At 39.2% G+C, this 18,222-nt stretch overlaps 1 protein-coding gene across 2 annotated transcripts in view; it reads left to right on the top strand.

Annotated features, from left to right (window-relative positions):
• Positions 1-18,222, top strand: part of LIG4 (DNA ligase 4) — a 132,937-nt gene that overhangs the window by 61,043 nt on the left and 53,672 nt on the right. The window contains exons 3-4 of one of the 2 annotated variants that reach the window (XR_012002048.1): positions 3,816-3,920; positions 7,746-7,821. The gene's annotated coding sequence lies outside the window, so the exon portion shown is untranslated. The remainder of the gene's footprint in view (positions 1-3,815; positions 3,921-7,745; positions 7,822-18,222) is intronic. The other variant, XR_012002049.1, reaches the window with a different exon arrangement.

Raw genomic sequence — 18,222 nt, 5'->3', positions numbered from 1 at the left:
GGGATTGATCCTGCATTGGGCTCCCTGCTCAGCAGGTAGTCTGCTTCTCCCTCTCCCTCTGCTTGTGCTCTCTCTCTCTTTCAAATAAATAAAATCTTAAAAAAAAAAAAAACTAGCAATAAGTCATCTGAAATAATATATAGTTTAAATACTACTATTTTTTCATTTTCTTTAGCTCACTGTTCATACATGAATGGTTTATTAATGTTTCAATGAGTTTAACATTTTTTTTCACATATATGCCTACTCCTATCTATATACAGGAGTATACTATATATATATATATATTTCTGTACCTTCTACAAGTGGTTCTATCTTGGCCCTGCTAACTTGACTTTTTTAACGCTGATTCTCTTTAACCGCATGGGAACGTGAACGTGGAGCTATTTATTAATGAAGTCATATAAAGCAATTTGTTGGGAAGATAGATGCAGAGCACCTAGCTCTCGGCCACACACAGAGAAATATCAAGAGATAATGGTACAATCTTCCTCTGAATTTGCATTTAGCCAGTAGGCTGAGCACTATTCCTTTCTCCTGATGGTGGTAATATTTCAAAGGAACCCACCATAATATGTGCAAGGGTAAAACCTAGATGCACCCTGCTGAAGAGTCATCAATTTCTGATAACATTTGCTTTCTCACACTAGAAATTACAAATAATGCATTTTGTAATGATGCAATTTCTAATTGCATAATGAACTTATACAGGCTACTGTCCAAGAATGCTCTGTATTATATAGAGAGAGATTCCACTGAAAGCATAGAGTAAAATGTAAAATTATTTCTGAGAACCAAGGTATGAACAAATCTTGACCCAAAACCCACAAATTTTTGGGCCTTGCAATTTAACAAATACTTTTGTTGATAGAATATCAAACTGAGGAGGCATTTAAGTAAAATTAAATGCCTAATAATATATTTGTCCTTTGAGCAATAAGTATTTTCCTCAACAAACTGATATGAGACCTAATTTGAAGTGTGTATTAGATTGTGGGGTCTGCCAATTGGCAGCTTTTGGGGAAAGAAAATGAATAGAAATTATAGAGTGGGAGATACTAGTAGTGAAGACAATCCTATGCTTGGTTAAAAATTTAATTATCACTGTACTCTTTAAAAAAAAGATTTTATTTATTTACTTATTTATTTGAGAGAAAGAGAGAACAGGAGGGGGAAAGGGAGAGAGAATCTCAAGCAGACTCCATATTGAGTGTGGAGCCCAATGAGTCATAGGTGCTCTGTAGCTGATCTTTTATGCTCTCCCTAGAACTATATTATTTTAGAGCTTTCAGAGCTTCATATTTGCTGTTATTTATATCCAGTAAGCACACAAGAAAAAACATCAAATAAATGGAAAAATTGAATTTCATGTGGTTAATATGTTAAGTCCTAAAGTGACATAGCATTAAAAATAGGAGGGCATAATGGACAAAAGTTAATCATCACACTTTCCCTGAAATATTAATAGGCCTTTAATCTTGCATTATCAAGAGCTTTGTGCCCTTTCTAGGGGGAATTAAGCCTTGTTCTTTATCATAGGACTTGACTAAAACTTTAATTATTGATATAATACAGCCCTTTTATAACATAGCTCATTATTCAAGTCAGATCTACTAATATATATTAAGCACCTACTTTCCATTGGAACTGGCTGAGGTGCTTTGGGGACACAAATTACATGTAAAAGACAAAATGTCACAATCTTTGAGCTTTTCAATGTGTCTGGATATAGTGTAGTCCAAAGATTACCCCCTGAAATATTATAACCACATATTGCAAAAATATGAAATGACATGTAGAGCTTATAACTTAGGGGAGGAGACAGATTCACAAACAGATAGTTCTAATATTGTATAGTTGTGTTTCTTTTTTTTTTTTTTTTTCAATTGATGAGCTGCTCAGGTGATAAGGAATGGCACTCACCCAGGGTTCAGGAAGCCATTGCTGATCAAGCAGTGCGATATCCGCGTAAGCAATGAAAATTCGGAAGACTTTTGGGGAACCAGTTCACATGAGCAATATACATATAGCATGTGTATGGACGCAGAACCCTCATTGTTTGATGTAGGAGCTAGGTAAAATGGTTGTAGATGAGGCTGGAAAGCTGAGGATTACCTTACCTGTGGTCATTGAATTTTACAAGGATTTATTGTGATAACAACTTACAAATATTGGTCACTTAACCAACGACAAGTTGGTTTTTGGATCAGGTAGTCTGCTAGATACTAATACAAAGCACCAGCATTGTTCCAGAATGCAAAACATCACACTGACTGCCATTCCAGTACAAAGGATAGACACCAGAGTATAGGATCTTGAAAGGAAAATAGATTTCCTGAGTCCCATCCTCATGGGAGAGGCCAGTTCCTGAGCCTATCACAAGTGGTTGCAGTGAGAAAGGCTTATAAAGCCGCAAATCACTCTCCTCCGACCTTACCAACCCCACTCTCCTACCCAGGATGATGGCAGGTAGAATTCCTTAGGGAATAGGGGTGGGTTTTAAGTTGCTTTAACTTGAATTTCAAAGGGCATCTGGGTTGCTATTAATACAATGCCAGTTTTGAAGGATGGTCTCAATGAAGATTAGTTTCCCCTCCTGTCCTGCCCCAAGCAGGACTGAAGAAAACTTATTAGCTGACAAAGTAGAATGACAGTAACTTCAAGGCTCTAGCAACTGTGTGTTTGATAAGCTAGATTTTAGGGAAGGATGTAGCAATTTAGTGCATTACATGTCAACCTGAAGTGATTTTTTTTTCTTTTTATAGAGGACTGTGACCATTTTTATTCTTAAAATATATTAAGCAATTAATCATATCTATACTATTAACATCAACTGTTGCCATACTTCATGACTGGGACTCATATTTTAATGTCTAGTTTCCAATCCTGGCTGTAACTTCCTCAAATCCAGGAGCCTCATGTGACACCCATATCTTTGCCATAGTGTAAAGATGCTCATAATGCTCCACACATCTTTATGATGGTGGTGATGAGGTATCACTAAGAGTCTTGTTTTGCCTTATTTATCATTTGAAGTGCTAATGGTTGTTTTCCTGTTCATCTTAGACCTAGTTTGGGAATATTTTAAACACAAACGTGTCCTTAAAATTAAGACTGTCTGGGACACATGTGGACTTGGCTTCCGGTCTGCGCTACAGGGGAGTGGGGCGTAGTGCAGCTGTATTTTAATAGCATGATGTGTTAGAAAGATAGTTAGGGGGTAAGTGAGAAGGAACATTTTAATCTAATCATGAAAGTCCTTAATCAGAGCCCTGCCTTCGGCAGGAGGTTAACATTAGGGAGATGGAACAGAACCACAAATATAGGCTCCACCTCATTAGAGAAGAAAAGCAGAGGCAATGATGTCACTGGCAAACTGTGGGATGCAGGATGAGAAAGCTCCAGAAGGCAAAGCTAGAGGGAATACTGAGGAAAAGGTGAGCAGGCGAGACCCCTCAGCAGGACGAGGGCTAACGGAGTAAAGAAAGTGCCTTGATTTCCGCTGCCTCACACATGTACTGATTAATTCAACAGCCTTCCAGTTTCATGAAATGGAGGTCAGAGAAACTTCAAGAACATCGAACCAGGGAGAATTAAGGGATTAATAATGATATTAAATAGGTTACCTTTTTTCTTTTCTTTTGGTTCACATGCATGCACTGAATTGTATTTAATAATCATCTCTTATTTGTTAGCTTGGGAATATAATGAACTTTTAACTTCTTAATGTTTTAGGAATATTGTGAGGGTGAAGAGACTGACTCATGAGTTTCCCTAAACACACAGTGAGCTGTCTTATTTCTTCTTTCCTTCAGGTGTGCCTTCTGCCTGCCTTGTCTCTAAGTCCCAGTTCAAAGGTGTTCTGTGTCTGGACCATTCTGACCAGGTCCAAGGAGAACTTGAGTTGTGTGTGTCTACAGGTATCTATTACAGTCATTATAATGTAATGTGATCGTAGAGTTAGTAACTTATATTTCCTTTTCCCATGAGGCCAGCTAGGATAGGAATGATGTCTTGTAGTTATTTTGACTTCCTAGGGGTTAGTGTGGTGTATATATAGAGTAAGGGCTTAAGAAACATAAGGAGAGAAAGTCAAGGTCTTGAGCAGAAAGAGGCCTTGAAGTTAGAGCCACAGTGGAATGGTTTTATTTCATTGATTCTTGGTGATCTGCTGTTTGGATCGTACATTGAAACTCAGCCTCCTTTCCCCAGGTCTGAGGGGAGGGTACCTTAGATCTGGGATCAGAAATTCAGGTCTTGTGGTGAGGACTCATGGATAGAGCAACTTCAGGGGAGGGGGCAGCAGTTGTAAAAGGAATGGGTTTAGGCACCAAAAAAAGTCCACCCTTTCTTTGAATCTGTTCCCTCCCCATTTCTTTCTTCAGATGACCTCCTCTGGTTTCTACATCCTCTGACAGAAGGAGTATCTTAATGGTCATGATCACAGTCCAAGGCACTATGTGGCAAAATAGATGTTGGTTCAATTATGAATAAAGAATAAGGGGGACCTGGGTGGCTCAGTGAGTGAAGGGTCTGCCTTCAGCTCAGCTCATGACCCCAGGGTCCTGGGATCAAGCCTTGCATCGGGCTCTCTGCTCAGCAGGGAGTCTGCTTCTTCCTCTGTCTCTGCCTCTTCCCCTGCTTGTGCTCTCTCTTTCTCCCTTTTTTAAATAAATAAATAAAATCTTAAAAAAAAATAAGAACCACAAATGAAACTCAAATAGCATATAAAACCAAATACCTGGTAAACAAAGAAGCACATTTTAAATAATACATTTTTTTAAAGATTTTATTTATTTATTCATGAGAGACACACAGAGAGAGGCAGAGACACAGGCAGAGGGAGAAGCAGGCTCCCTGCAGGGACCCCAATGTGGGACTCCATCCCAGGACCCCAGGATCATGCCCTGGGCCAAAGACAGACACTCAACCACTGAGCCACCCAGGCATCCCTTAAATAATAATTGATAACACATCAGTATGTAAGAGAATTGAGAGAGTCTTGTAGGTATTTATGTAATATAATTTTCCTACAATTTCTCCAACAAAAGCGGAATTGAATTGCTTCCTGGTAGTGCTAAAGTAAGCTATGGGTTCTGTCAAGTAAGCCCTCCGGATTTCACATTTATCTGGACTCTAACCTTGATAAATATTCAAATGTTACTGCTTGATCAGACACAAAAGACTACTGACTCTATAGTTCCATTTATACATTATTCTAGAAGAGGCGAAATTCTATCGATAGGAAGTGGAACTGGTTTCTGGGATGGGCCACAAAGGGCAGTGAAGGAGATGTGGAGATGGAGGAAATGTTTGGTGTCCTGTGCTGAGGGTCAAACAACTCCATGCATTTGGAAACTTCATCAGATTGTACATTCAAAATCAATCCTTTTTACTGTAGGTCAATTCTACTTCAATACATCCAATAAAATCTAATGACCAAGTTGTGTACATGATAACTTGTGATTCTTATCATTCATAAGAAAATTGCAACTTTCCTATGTTTCAGAGTTATGTTCTGAAGAAATTTAGAAAACTCAAGTGTTTGTCACTCTGTTGCAGGCAATATTAAGGGTGACAATTGGGTTAAAATAAAATCAGTGTATAGAGTAAGCAGTTGAAGATGGAGAGGCATGGAAGAAATGTAGGGAATGGGAATTAGCACAATCCCTGCCTTGATTTCTGGAATAAGAATTGACAGCGTTTCTAGTGCATTGCCCTGTGAAGTTACTGACCTCCAAAGCTTTATTTTTGTATTCGTTTATCCATTCTTACTGTGTGTATGTGTGTGTGTGTGTGTGTTCACACAGGTGTGCACACTCAAGCACTGTGTGTGGAAAAGATGATGAAACTAGAGTCCCAGTTCCATCACTTACTAGCTGTGTGGCCTTGGACGAATCACTTATATTTCTGAGTCTTTACTGAAAAAGGGCATAATGGAATCAAAGACAAATCCTAACACCCAATATTGTGAGAGGTTCAAAGGATAGTTTTGCTTTTACCAACAAAGTAACAATGAAATGAACCAAATCCTTGAGAGCTTATGGCCTTGACTGGAAGCATTCGTCTCTTCCTTCTCCAGCCCTCATTAGAGCAGGTGTGAGTTATACCAGGTGGTGACATTGACACTGTTTGTCTGTCTTCTTGTTTTCACAGCTAGTGACACAGTTTAATAATCTGCTTAATGACTTCAGGTGTTGACCTCTATGAAGCTATACCTCTGTCACTCTCTCTTAAAATAGACAGCATTATAAAAGCTTATTAAAAAATGTGACAGGTTTGAACCCACATTTATAGAATCACCAACAGAAAACTCTGCTTCTCAGAGGTATTTCAGTTTGCAGAATAAATTCAAATACAGAATAAGTAAAAATATGCAATGTGTATATCTTTCTATTTTTTAGTCTATTATCACAACGCATTTTGCTGGTTTGCCCTATCCTCCTTCTTTTTTAAGTGGGCCATGTTCCAGGTAACTTACTGAAATTACTATTTCTCATCCTTGCCCTTCTTGCTCAACAAAGAATTTCCTTCTTCACATGACTTTCTCATGGATAAAAGTCTTCCTCAACCCATTAACCCTAACACTCCTGGGATCATAATGAGTCTGCTAGACTCTTTATTCTTATATTTATTTATACCTCATTTATGGACCTTGTTGTCTGTGCTTTTTTTTTTTTTAAAGATTTTAGTTATTTATTTGAGAGAGAGAGGTAGCACGAGTGGGGGGAGGGGCAGAGGGAGAGAGAGAGAAGCAGAGTCCTAGCTGAGCAGGGAGCCCAAAGTGGGACCTTGATCCCAGGACCCTGAGATCATGACCTGAACCAAAGACAGAACTTATTACAACTTACTTTTTGCTAGGTACTTTCCATGGATTACTCAGTCAGTTCACTATATAATCCCATAAGGTACATAGGATTGTTACCTTGATTTTATAATTAAGGAATTTGAAGGACATAGATGTTAAGTATTTGGCCAATGTCTCACAGCTAGTAAATGAAGAAGTGAAGATTCGAAGGATCAAACTGATATCTCCTTGACATGTGTATTTGTTTTTCTTTTCTTTTCTTTTCTTTTTTGACATGTGTATTTGTATTTGTTTAAATATCTGTGCTTTTAGGTAGACTTTAATCTCTCAGAGGGCAAAAGATGCTTCTTCCTGATGTCTTGAGTGCTTAGCACATGACTTCACCCATGATAAAGTCTTGATAAGTACTTGTTGACTGAATGGAAGCACATGTTTGCAAATTATAACAACCAAAATTTATTATTTTTAATAAGTGAAGAATAAATATTACAGCAAATCAACAATGGATGATTAAATTAACAGGAAAAGAAATGAGATATTTTCAAAAGAAGTACAATGAAAAAGTAAAAGTAAACTATGTTCAATCTCAACAGAACTGAAAAGTGAAAACATTAGTTTTCAATTTTTACTTACATTTTGAAAGACAGACAACACTAGAAACCATCCTCTCTCAAATGCCTGGCTTTGTAAATCAACTGAGTGATGAGAACCCAGTATCTCTATTGTTGACTGGCTCTATTAGAGTCCCAGCTCTGCAGCTTGTTGGTTACATCCCTGGGCCTCAACATCCTCATCTACAAAATAGGGTGGTGATACAGCTTTCTTCAGAGGTTGATTGTGAGGATTCAGTGAGTTGACATTCATAGTTTTCATAATATTATCAGGCACAGATATGTTAAGTTAATGTCTGTTTAACACGCAATTCTTGTGTTTTCAGGAGAGGCCAGATGGAATCCTGTATTTGCTGACCACCAAGCAAGGGGCACCACGTGTCCTGTTCCCAGCTGAGCCAGGTACTGTAAGCCTTTTTGAGTACAGGTGATGAAACCACAGAGCAAGAAGCCAGTAATCCATCCAGGGACCCCGTTCAGCAGAGGAACTAATGTAACTCCTAACCTCATCTGTTAATATGACACCATCCCTCAACTGGCTGTAAGCTTCTTGACATTTATTTTTGATCTGCACACTACATATCATATGGTGCTTCACAAACTAGAATTACTACTAATCATTGAAGAAATACATATAGATTGAGTGCCTACAATAAATTTATGTCCTTAAGAAGTGTATAATGTATTTGGATAAATATGATACTTCAGGAGAAAGCCAATGATATAAATAAATTTGACATAAATGCCAACTGAATTAGAACTAAGAAGTGCTTTCAGGAGTTCAGAGACGATCCCTTGCATGCTTACTTAATACTTGATTGTTTTCTTTAAAAGTAACTTATTTAAAATCTCTATTTTTCTTCTTTCCATCTCTGAGATAATACAATTTGCTGCCTGGACTCCTTTCGTTATGGTTTTCCAGGATGGCATTCATTGGTTCAGAACAACTTCAGTGTTTCTTACTCTGCATAGATAAACATAGCACTGATAATATGGCCTTAAACACCCATTGTCTTTTTGTACTCCTTCAGAAAATATTCAATGATATTAGACTCCAGCAGGCTGTGTGACACAAGGTGTGAGACACAACTCCCTTTTGTCTTCTAAGTGTTAGAAGCCAGGCTTAATACTAAGCAATCTGTTATCAATTAGCTGAGGACAGTGAGGAGGTAGATGTGATCCTGGTGACAGAGAACAAAGTCACTACGTCTCCATTTGAACACCTCTACTGAGGGAAGAACTAACACACAGGGCAAACACAGCGACCGCTCCAGCAGGTCATGTCTCCTTGAAGAGGACCACAGAGGGCACAGTTGTGACATGCAAGCATCGACCCAGAGATGGCACAGCTCTCCTTCATGTCTCCTTGAAGAGGACCACAGAGGGCACAGTTGTGATATGCAAGCATCGACCCAGAGATGGCACAGCTCACCCAGGACACACTGCCTGATGCTCATCCTCAGACGTGGAGGGTAAGGAGCTTATGCTTTGCAAAAGCAACCCAAGCTCAGGATTTGAGAACCAAAGGGAAATTGTAGATCCTCATTCCTCAGAAGAGAAATGGAGATCCCAAGAAGCAAACTGATGCTCTTGAAGTCATGCAGTTAGGTAATGCCAGATCTGGAGCTGAGACAGAAAACAGGATCTTGATGATTAAAATCATGTCTTTATTCTAGGTTCTGCACTGGCCCTCATAAGCAGTATGCCAAGCATAAGGGGTTTTAATTATTCTTTTTCTCCATTTATCACCTGTCTACCTGCGCTGCTGCCCCATCACCCACCATGATTCCTGCCCCAACCCCCCATTTCCTCTTCCTGTACTACCATTAGTACCAGAAATGCTGGTACTTAATTAAGGATGGACACAATGGACACGCTGGCTGAGAGGTAGTACTGGAGATTTACTGTGAGGATGTGGAGACTCAGTCCTCCCCCCCATATACCACGAATGGGGCTCTGATTGGAAATGATGAGGTGTGGGCAGTGATTTTGGAAATATGAGGGCAATGCTGTCACCTGCAGGCCCGTGGAAGGCAGGAGGTCCACCTGCCATACTGGGTGATCCAGCAGAGGAGGTTTCCCACCAGGTGTGGCAAGTGTTACCTGGCTGCTCCTGCTGCTCGTTATAAAATGCAAGAGGACGGGAATACGTCAAGGAAGGACTTTCAACGAAATGAAATCGTGACTGGCTGGCTTGGAAGCCTCCCAGCTCTCCAGATGCCAAACAAGGCTAAAATTAAAAAATGGCTTCTGAGCAAACATCCAATCCAGAGCACTGTCAGGAAAGCCTGGTGCAAAGACGAAGGTGAGAAAGTCGCTGTGAAATGCTGCGTTAAAGCTTGGAAAGATCAGCCTCTGTCAGACCCAGGGCCCTCTGAGGCAATGAGGGTGTGCCCCGAGGTCCTCCACATCAGACAGTGGCCTTCTTCCCAGAAGAAGGCTGGGCAGCAGGAGCCCAAGGGCTTATTTTTTATGCAGTCTAGGTGAAATGTCACAAAATTCAGTGACTTGGTTCCTAGCCGGGGTGTTAGTCAAGTTGTTAAATTGTGCAGACTTCTCAGCAGAGCTGGAATCTATTTCTCTCCCTCAGAGAGGCTCCATGCAGACACAAGACAGAGCCTGAGAGGAAGGAACCTCCAGTTCTTCTCATTCTGTAAACGGTATCCCCGTCTTTTTCCTTTCTTCCCCACCCCCACCCCCTGCCCAGCAGACTCTGGAACACAGCCTTGTCGCCCCCCTTCAAAAGCCAGCCCCTCATGTTTGTTCTCTCTTGCAGTTGAGCCTCCTCCATACCTGGGGTAGCATGGACCTCTCTCCTTCCAATTCTTCCTGATGCTTTTTGGTGAGAAGGAAAGATCTTTCTCTGGGAAAGTTGTACTTTCAGGTTCCCTGGAGAATGAGGTAGAGGAAGAAACACAACTTACGTGGGCAGTTACAAGGCCTCCTGAGTTTTTACGCATTCATGAGCCCACAGAAGCCTCCTTTTGGTACTTGATACCCAGGGGTCCCTAAGCGGTGTGTCTTCATGAGGATTTGGGGACTTAGACTACTTCTGTGGACAGGTTCTGAGATAAAGTTTAAAAAGTTTATTTTTAGTAATATGTGTTAGAGTTTGTATAGGTAAATGTTCATGGAGTATTTACTTTTTATTTATTTATTTTTAAGATTTTATTTATTTATTCACGAGAGACACAGAGAGAGGCAGATATGTAGGCAGAGGGAGAAGTAGGTTCCCTGTGGGGAGCCCAATGTGGGCTCCTCGATCCTAGGACCCTGGGATCATGACCTGAGCCAAAGGCAGACGCTCAACCACTGAGCCACTCAAACGTCCCTGTATTTACTTTTTAAAAGTTAAAAACAACACGTGTATATAGCCTGATTTAAGAGAATATATATCCATGTTTACTTAAAATAGACTCTTCTCAAGTGTACTGTAAAGCATTTATAAAAGTTGTGACTGACTCATAAAGCAGGTATTAACAGATAGCAAATAAAGTAACTGGTACCATACATTCTCTGAACCTAATGCAGTTTTATTAGAAGTAAATAAAGGGAAGAAAAGGAAAAAAGATAACCAAAGGAATCTCATAATTTTATAAATTTGAATGTAATTTATATTCAATATACGTATACTCAATAATACAGATTTATAATCCACAAAGCTGAACTGATAGCCAACACTGTAGCAGAGCAGAGACAGATGCCAAGCTCCAGATAAGGCATTATAGCCTTGAGGGCCACCAGCTACCTGACTCCATGGGCCTGTTTCCATTACAGTGGAGGTCCCTATACTTACTTTCAAAATGGATTCGACTTCCATGCCTGCTGTATCTCTTCCAGGACTATCACTGAAACTTATTAAATGCCTTGTTCTCTTTTATAGTATTCCATACTACACTCTTTCTCATGAAAGTTTTCTCTCTTTTCTTTTTTTTTTTAATGGCAACATACACAAGCCAATACACTCATGCCATGGCATTCACTCATGCTATGTACCCAGTTATGAGATGCAGTTGGCTTGTGACAATTCAGGTACAGCATCAACTAGGAGAAAATACCCTGACAGTGTGGGCTATCATCCTGTGGGGTGTAATGAATGCACTGAAAGATCAGTGGAGAAATAATGCTGTCTCCTCCATAGCTGGAAGATTGGGTTGGAGAGCCAGTGGTAAAAGAAGCAATAGCATCTTTCACTCTTATACCTAAGACCCATTTGCAAAATACTTGTTATCCATCATCATGAATTTAGACTCTACTCTATCAGAAGCCTAGGGCCTCAGAGAGAGATGTTTCATCACAGGATATAATAATGTTTCCATTGAGACTGCCATTTTGTTTTCCTCATGCCATTGATCCAATAGCCCCAAAATATTCTGTGAGCTGGGCTTGTGTATCCTGACAAGTGTGGGAAGCTAGTGCTGCTTCTGGCAATGTGAGTTAGGATGAATGCATTAGAATCCGATATAATCCTGTGAGGTACCTCATTCCAATGTCACATCCAGTGGTAAAAATTCATGGAAGACTTCAGCAAGTTCGTATAGACAAGTCCATGAGGGGCTCAGGCCCTGTGGAAATAAAGATTTGCCTCCTCCACCTTAACCCTCCACACAAATAAAGAACTCATCCAGCTAAGATGCTCCCATGAAATAGGAGCATCTTTTTTCTTCCCATGAAATAGGTGGGAGGAAAACACATTTTAAACTTCAATCACATTCTCTTGATTAATTGCAGAAACTAGGACCCTAGCAACTACTCTTATTTTCAGCTTTGCTTTCTTAAGCATGTATTTATAAAAATGAAACAATGTCCTTCTCCCTTTTTCACAGCATGAATAAAAGGAGTGTTGATGGGGTTTAGCCATTAAGTCCTTAGGTTATAGGACAGTAAGGTGGGATTATGATTGACCTGGAAGAGGACAAGATGTTACCCAGAGATGCGTACAGTGATTGGTGCACTAAGGTCTCCCTTTCAAGGGAGTGAGACAGTGTAAACAAGGATGTTTGAGAGTGCAAACAAGTGTCCATGGAAGAGAATTATGGTTGGAGAGGACACAGCACTGGCTCTCAGCATACCTTCTAGTGAGTCTATGCAGAAACTTGAAAGCACAAAGCTGGTCCTTCACAGATAGGGTTCTGAAAATGAATTAAGTCCTTCCACTTTGATAAACATATGAGATCTGGAAGGTGCAAGTACATTCCTGGATGTTTTAGAAAGCCAAGTCAGTATATGTATATATTTTCTTTCATGAATAGTCAAGACTCCACTATCCCAGCATTTTAAAATATTTTTCAGTATCAAACACTCTATATTAATTAATTTTATGTTTAAAATAGTTGGAGTGGTTTCATTTCCTGTAATGGAATTCTTACTGGCACAATTTTTAATGAAGAAATATTAGAGGCATTCCCCTTAAGACAAGAAAGGATACAAAAATGGCCATGCTTACTGCTTCCATTCACTATGAAGAATAGAATAAGACAAGGAAAAGACATAGCATTTATAAGAATTGGAAAAGAACAAACTAAACTTATATACTGCTGCTGAGCATATCTGCTCCTGATGGTGAGGATATCTTCTAGGTATGGCCCCTGAGATAGTCCCACTCATGGATCCTAATGTTCATAACATTATTGTTTGTAATAACACAGTTGTAGGTATCACTGATTTGAAAATTCCAGTCTCTTTCTTACCTATTAATGTATTGTACAAATGTTTCCCTAATAAGCATGTTTTGTAACAGTGTACATGTTACATAGGCAGAGCGTTCTAATTTTGTTTGGGTGTCTCTACTACTGGAAAAAAGGGAAAAGTCTTTATTTATACAGAGTATAAATTCTCAAACTTCAAATTATCAGTACTAGTTCCAACTCCACAAATTCTTCAGATTCACAAATTTAGCCCCTCATCTACATTTAAGTAGTGCTATAATCATTCGTGTTTTTCTTTTTCTGGTTAAATATAGTCCTGCATTTATACAGCATAGTTTGAGATTATCTTGAATCCTGACTATTGATCTCCATTTGATATGTTTGTGTGTCTTTTTCTATCTTAAAGTTTATGCTAAGAACATAACATGACATTTTTGGTGTGCACTTGACAGTTCACAAATAGAGTATTGGTTATATATCTTATTCTAGATAATACATTTCTGTTTGTTTGTTCTTATTCATGAAGATAGAGTTGAGTAGCCTATAGTAGCCATGTTGCACTGTTGGCCCTATATATTTTCATCTCTCCTAACATCCCTCTGCTAGAGGACCTAGCTGAAATAACCAATAAATATTAGAATCACCACTTCCTTCTGGGAGAGAATACATCTCACAGTTCAAGCTTGGAATCTTTTGTTTGTAGTGGATAATTTTCCTACTATTTTCCACTCTCCTGTATCTGTAAAAACCCAACAGCCACCTAGTCTTAATATCCCACACTATAATTTCCTTGCCCAATAACTGACCTCCCCAAACTGATATACACTCTTCTATCCCACTAGAGATGGACTTCTACTAACTTATTTGGTTGTGGCTCTAATAACTGGTCTATTCTTTGCCAATCTTTTTCTCTGTGTGAGCTAAAGTATAACCTATATTGCAGATGCTGTCAGGACCCTTGTTAATATCACCATGAAGTCATGAAACTAGGACATTTTATCCATCTGATTGATTTACTTTCACACTTCAATCATCCAAATAGGATAGAAAACTGTCCCCAGGCACATCTTTTGTGGTCTGGTGGACACTGTGATCTTTCTTCCCCATCCTGCTTCCCCGTGAAAGGACCCTGCTTTCCGATAGTAGAATGAAGTTCTAAGGATGGCTTAGTGCCCTGGAATGAATCACCTTCCTCCTGAGTTACTCCTATCCTTTCTCTGCACCTAGCTACATTTCCTTTTTATGTACATTCCCACTGATATCTTACTCACTGGAGAACAGACTGTACAACTACATAAGCCTCTTCAAATAGATTTTTTTCCCCTTAGTTAGGTCATATGTTAGTGTATCCTCACGATTTCATCAGGAGAGCCTTCTATCATTCTTGAGCCATTTTCCCTCTTAAAGTCTCTTGCTTTTGGAACATACCTACATTTGCTCTTCAAAGTTTAGACTTTTAATTTATTTGACTCAGCCGAAATTGCTGGTGATACAAAATCAGTGATATACTGTGCCTTTAAAGACACATGCCCAGTTAGATTAGATGGGCAATATAAGACTGTGCCTTATGGTATAAATTGGTAAGGGCTCTACTAGAAGGTCTTGGCATGAATGTACGGGCACAGAGGGAAGAGGGCCCTCAGCAGAGATTTTGCAGAGTAGGAGTTTGCCTAATAGAACAAAATGATGGAGCATTTCTGACAAATGGGGCAGCATACATAAAAGCCCTATTATATGAGAGAGCTTATGGGTCCAGAACACAGAGAAGACATTATTGCTATGGCTGGAAGATGATGTATAGTAGGGGAGTGATTAACAAGGAAAGGACAGTAGGAGTGAGATTATGAAGAACAGGCATTTTCCTGCCAAAGTAGAAATCTCATCAGGAAATAAGAAGCACTCACATAAGAATCTTCAATAAAGAAATAATAAATTCTATGTTCTTGAGGGGAAAAAACTCTCTTAAAATCTTACTATTAGTTTGGGGGAATTCTAATATTTTATTTTTATAGGACAGGTGGCTTGAAACGACTCTTTTTGGAAAGCACTAAACTCATGGCAGCAGTTCTCGAGCAAAACTCACATGGTACTGAGAATTGCAGTCTCTATGGTTAATGTGATCAAGGCACTTAACCCCCCCACACCTTTATGTGAGTATCTCCCATGTCAGTACCCACATTCCAAGTTCAGCAATGAGTAGTTGTTTGATGGACAGCAATGGAAATTGCATTATTTGGAGATGTATGGAAGTGTTGAATGACTTTACTGTATGCCTAAAACTAGTATAGCACTCTATGTTAGCCAACTGGAATTAAAAAAAAAAAAAAAAAAACTTACTTTGAGACCATGGGCGAAATTAGACTGAACATTTTCTTGATTTTACAAGGCATCTCTAGATCACCCCAGCACATCTTCCTGGGTTCTTTAGATGCTACCAAAGACATGTTGTCTGTAAGCATGATTTGAACGTGTTCACTATTATATCACAAAGAGCTATCACAGGGCCTAGAAGCTAGTAGGCATTCAATAACATTTATAACATGAATGAAAGAGGCAAGCAAAAGTCTCACTGAGCCACAGTACATCCTTGGCAAGCAGTTGGTGAGAAGTCAAATAAGGAATTGTAAAAGTGATGGAAGATTCTAACAGGTTTGTGTCAGGCAGGAATGTGGGAGAGCCCTGAATCATCCCCAAAGCCTGACCTTGAAATACACACTTCTTTTTGCATGTATTGCCAGAGACAAGGGGGATGAGAATTTCAGGTAGAGAAAAATTCTCTAAATGCATGAAGTGATTGAAGGTTCCAATGCAAGTTTAGAGATTCCAAAAAGTTTTAGGAAAAGGTGATTTTCTACTACTTGTGTTTTTCAGTTCTTCCTTTCTTGGTTATGCCTGAGTTATGGAATGCATAAATCCGTACAGTGACTAGTGCTATAAAATAAAAGAATAACATACCTGTGAGTGAAAGACAGTGCTGGACAGAAGGATAGGGAGTATTTCTTTGTCACTGGATGTCTCTTTATTTTCTGAGTCTTACCCAATTTTAAAACAGTTAACGTTCAATCTCCTGTTCTTTCATTCATACACTCAGCCTAAATTTAGCACCTGATATTACCATAGACTATGCTTAGGGTTGAATGAGGTTAGATTTCTTCTTATGTGTATGTTTACCTCTTCAAACTTCAGTTTTCCATAGGACATATCACCTCACCTCATCATAAGTGCCACACAATAACTTGTATATTGATTGGTTTCTCACCGAGCAATAAAAGTGTATTGGGAATGGCACGGTCAAGAATTAGACATTTTTCCATTGTTGGTTGAAGCATTTTGTCAACTCAAGAGCAGTATCTTCACCTACATTTCTAAAAGGTGTGAGCAGTCTGCATATTATTCATAGACTAGGAACTCCAACAAATGCAGATGATGATATCATTTTATCTCTGAAAAGGCACTTAAAAGATATTTAGGCTTACCCTCTGTTTTACTAAGGAGAAAGAAAGAGGGAAGGCACAGTGAAGTACCTGAAATCACATACTTCACTGATACGCAAGTCAAGGCAAGAGCTTTATTTTGTTAATCCAACGTTGCTTCTGCAATAGTTTGTGATGATTAGTGTTATATGGGGTAATAGCCTGCAGAACATATGCTTTCTGTGGCATACACCCTCATAGAGTAGTAATCAATCATGTGATTTTAAGCATTGCTAATTATAGCTGCCATTTATTAGGCATTTTTTGTATATGAGGTACCTTATGCTCATATTTGGCCTAATCTTCATGACAACCTCATACGATGGATACTCTCCTTCCTATTTTATTTTTTTATTTTTTAAATTTTTTTTTAAAGATTTTATGTATTTATTCATGACAGACACACAGAAAGAGAGAGAGGCAGAGACACAGGCAGAGGGAGAAGCAGGCTCCATGTAGGAAGCCTGATGTGGGACTTGATCCCGGGACTCGGGGATCACACCCTGGGCGGAAGGCAGGCGCTAAACCACTGAGCCATCCAGGGATCCCCTCCTTCCTATTTTATAGGTAAAATCAGTGAGGCTTAGGAAAGTTAAAACCCTCCCCGCCCCAGCCATACTGCAGTTAATCATGAAACGAACACTCTAACCCAAATTTCATCTAGCAAACATCTCTATGTCCCTACAAGTAAGCTATTCTCCCTCAGTCAGACTTAGCTCTAAAATGAAGAGATAAGATAAGCAAGTATCTACCGATCCTTTCTACTGAAAATAATCAATGATTCAGTTCCAGGTACAATTATGGAAGTTTGCAAGCTCAAAAATGATCATTAACCCTGCGTTAAAGCTACCAGGAATTCAGTGTTAAAAGTTTCACTTACTCTTTCCACCACAAACTCCAATACACTGATCTTGAAGTTCCTACATGTCGGATGCTTTTCGTTGTCACAGAGAACCGAGGACTGCTCTAATGGGAAAGGCCTGCAAGTTGAACTCTGCTCACTTGTCTATTAACATTTTTACCTACTTTTAATTGAAAGGATGGTACACCAAAGTTTTTCTTTGAAATTGTAGAAGTATCCTGCTGACAAACACTGATCTTTTCCAAAATACCAGAAATGTATACCTTTAAAAAATAATCTGCCTTCTTATTATGTTAGGGGGTCAGCTAGCTCTCTTTGCAGGGGAGCCAATGATCCAGCGAGTTCATCTTCCATGCCCTGGTGTTCCTCTGTCTCCTACTTTCTATTATCTTTGAAAATGTTATGCTCATTAGCATCCCCACTGCACACAGGAAAGACAGGACTTACAGAGGTTTTCCTCTTGCCTGCTTCAAAGGAGCAGAGTAGATAAACAAGGTAAGTAAAACAAGGATCTTTGAGAGTACCTAGGGACACTATTTCTCATCTACATGAATTTTTCAAGTCACTAGTTGAATGTTTACCTTCATCTCCTACAGATTCTATGTCCTATAAGAAAACCAGAGAGCATCAATGGATAATAGGATCGTTTGGAGCCTCAATAATATATTTAGCTTCTCCCACTAGTTTCTTACTTTTACATTTTTATATAAAAGAAAATGCATTCTAAGAAATCACTTATAAAAAGAACCTTAATATTTTTAACAGCAAGTATGCTCAGAATCCCCATTTCTCAAACGGTGACCCCAAATCCCCTCCTAGC

This window comes from Vulpes vulpes, chromosome 6 (genome assembly GCF_048418805.1).
Source record: "Vulpes vulpes isolate BD-2025 chromosome 6, VulVul3, whole genome shotgun sequence".
Taxonomy (NCBI): domain Eukaryota; kingdom Metazoa; phylum Chordata; class Mammalia; order Carnivora; family Canidae; genus Vulpes; species Vulpes vulpes.
This window is presented reverse-complemented; position numbering and strand designations above follow the sequence as displayed.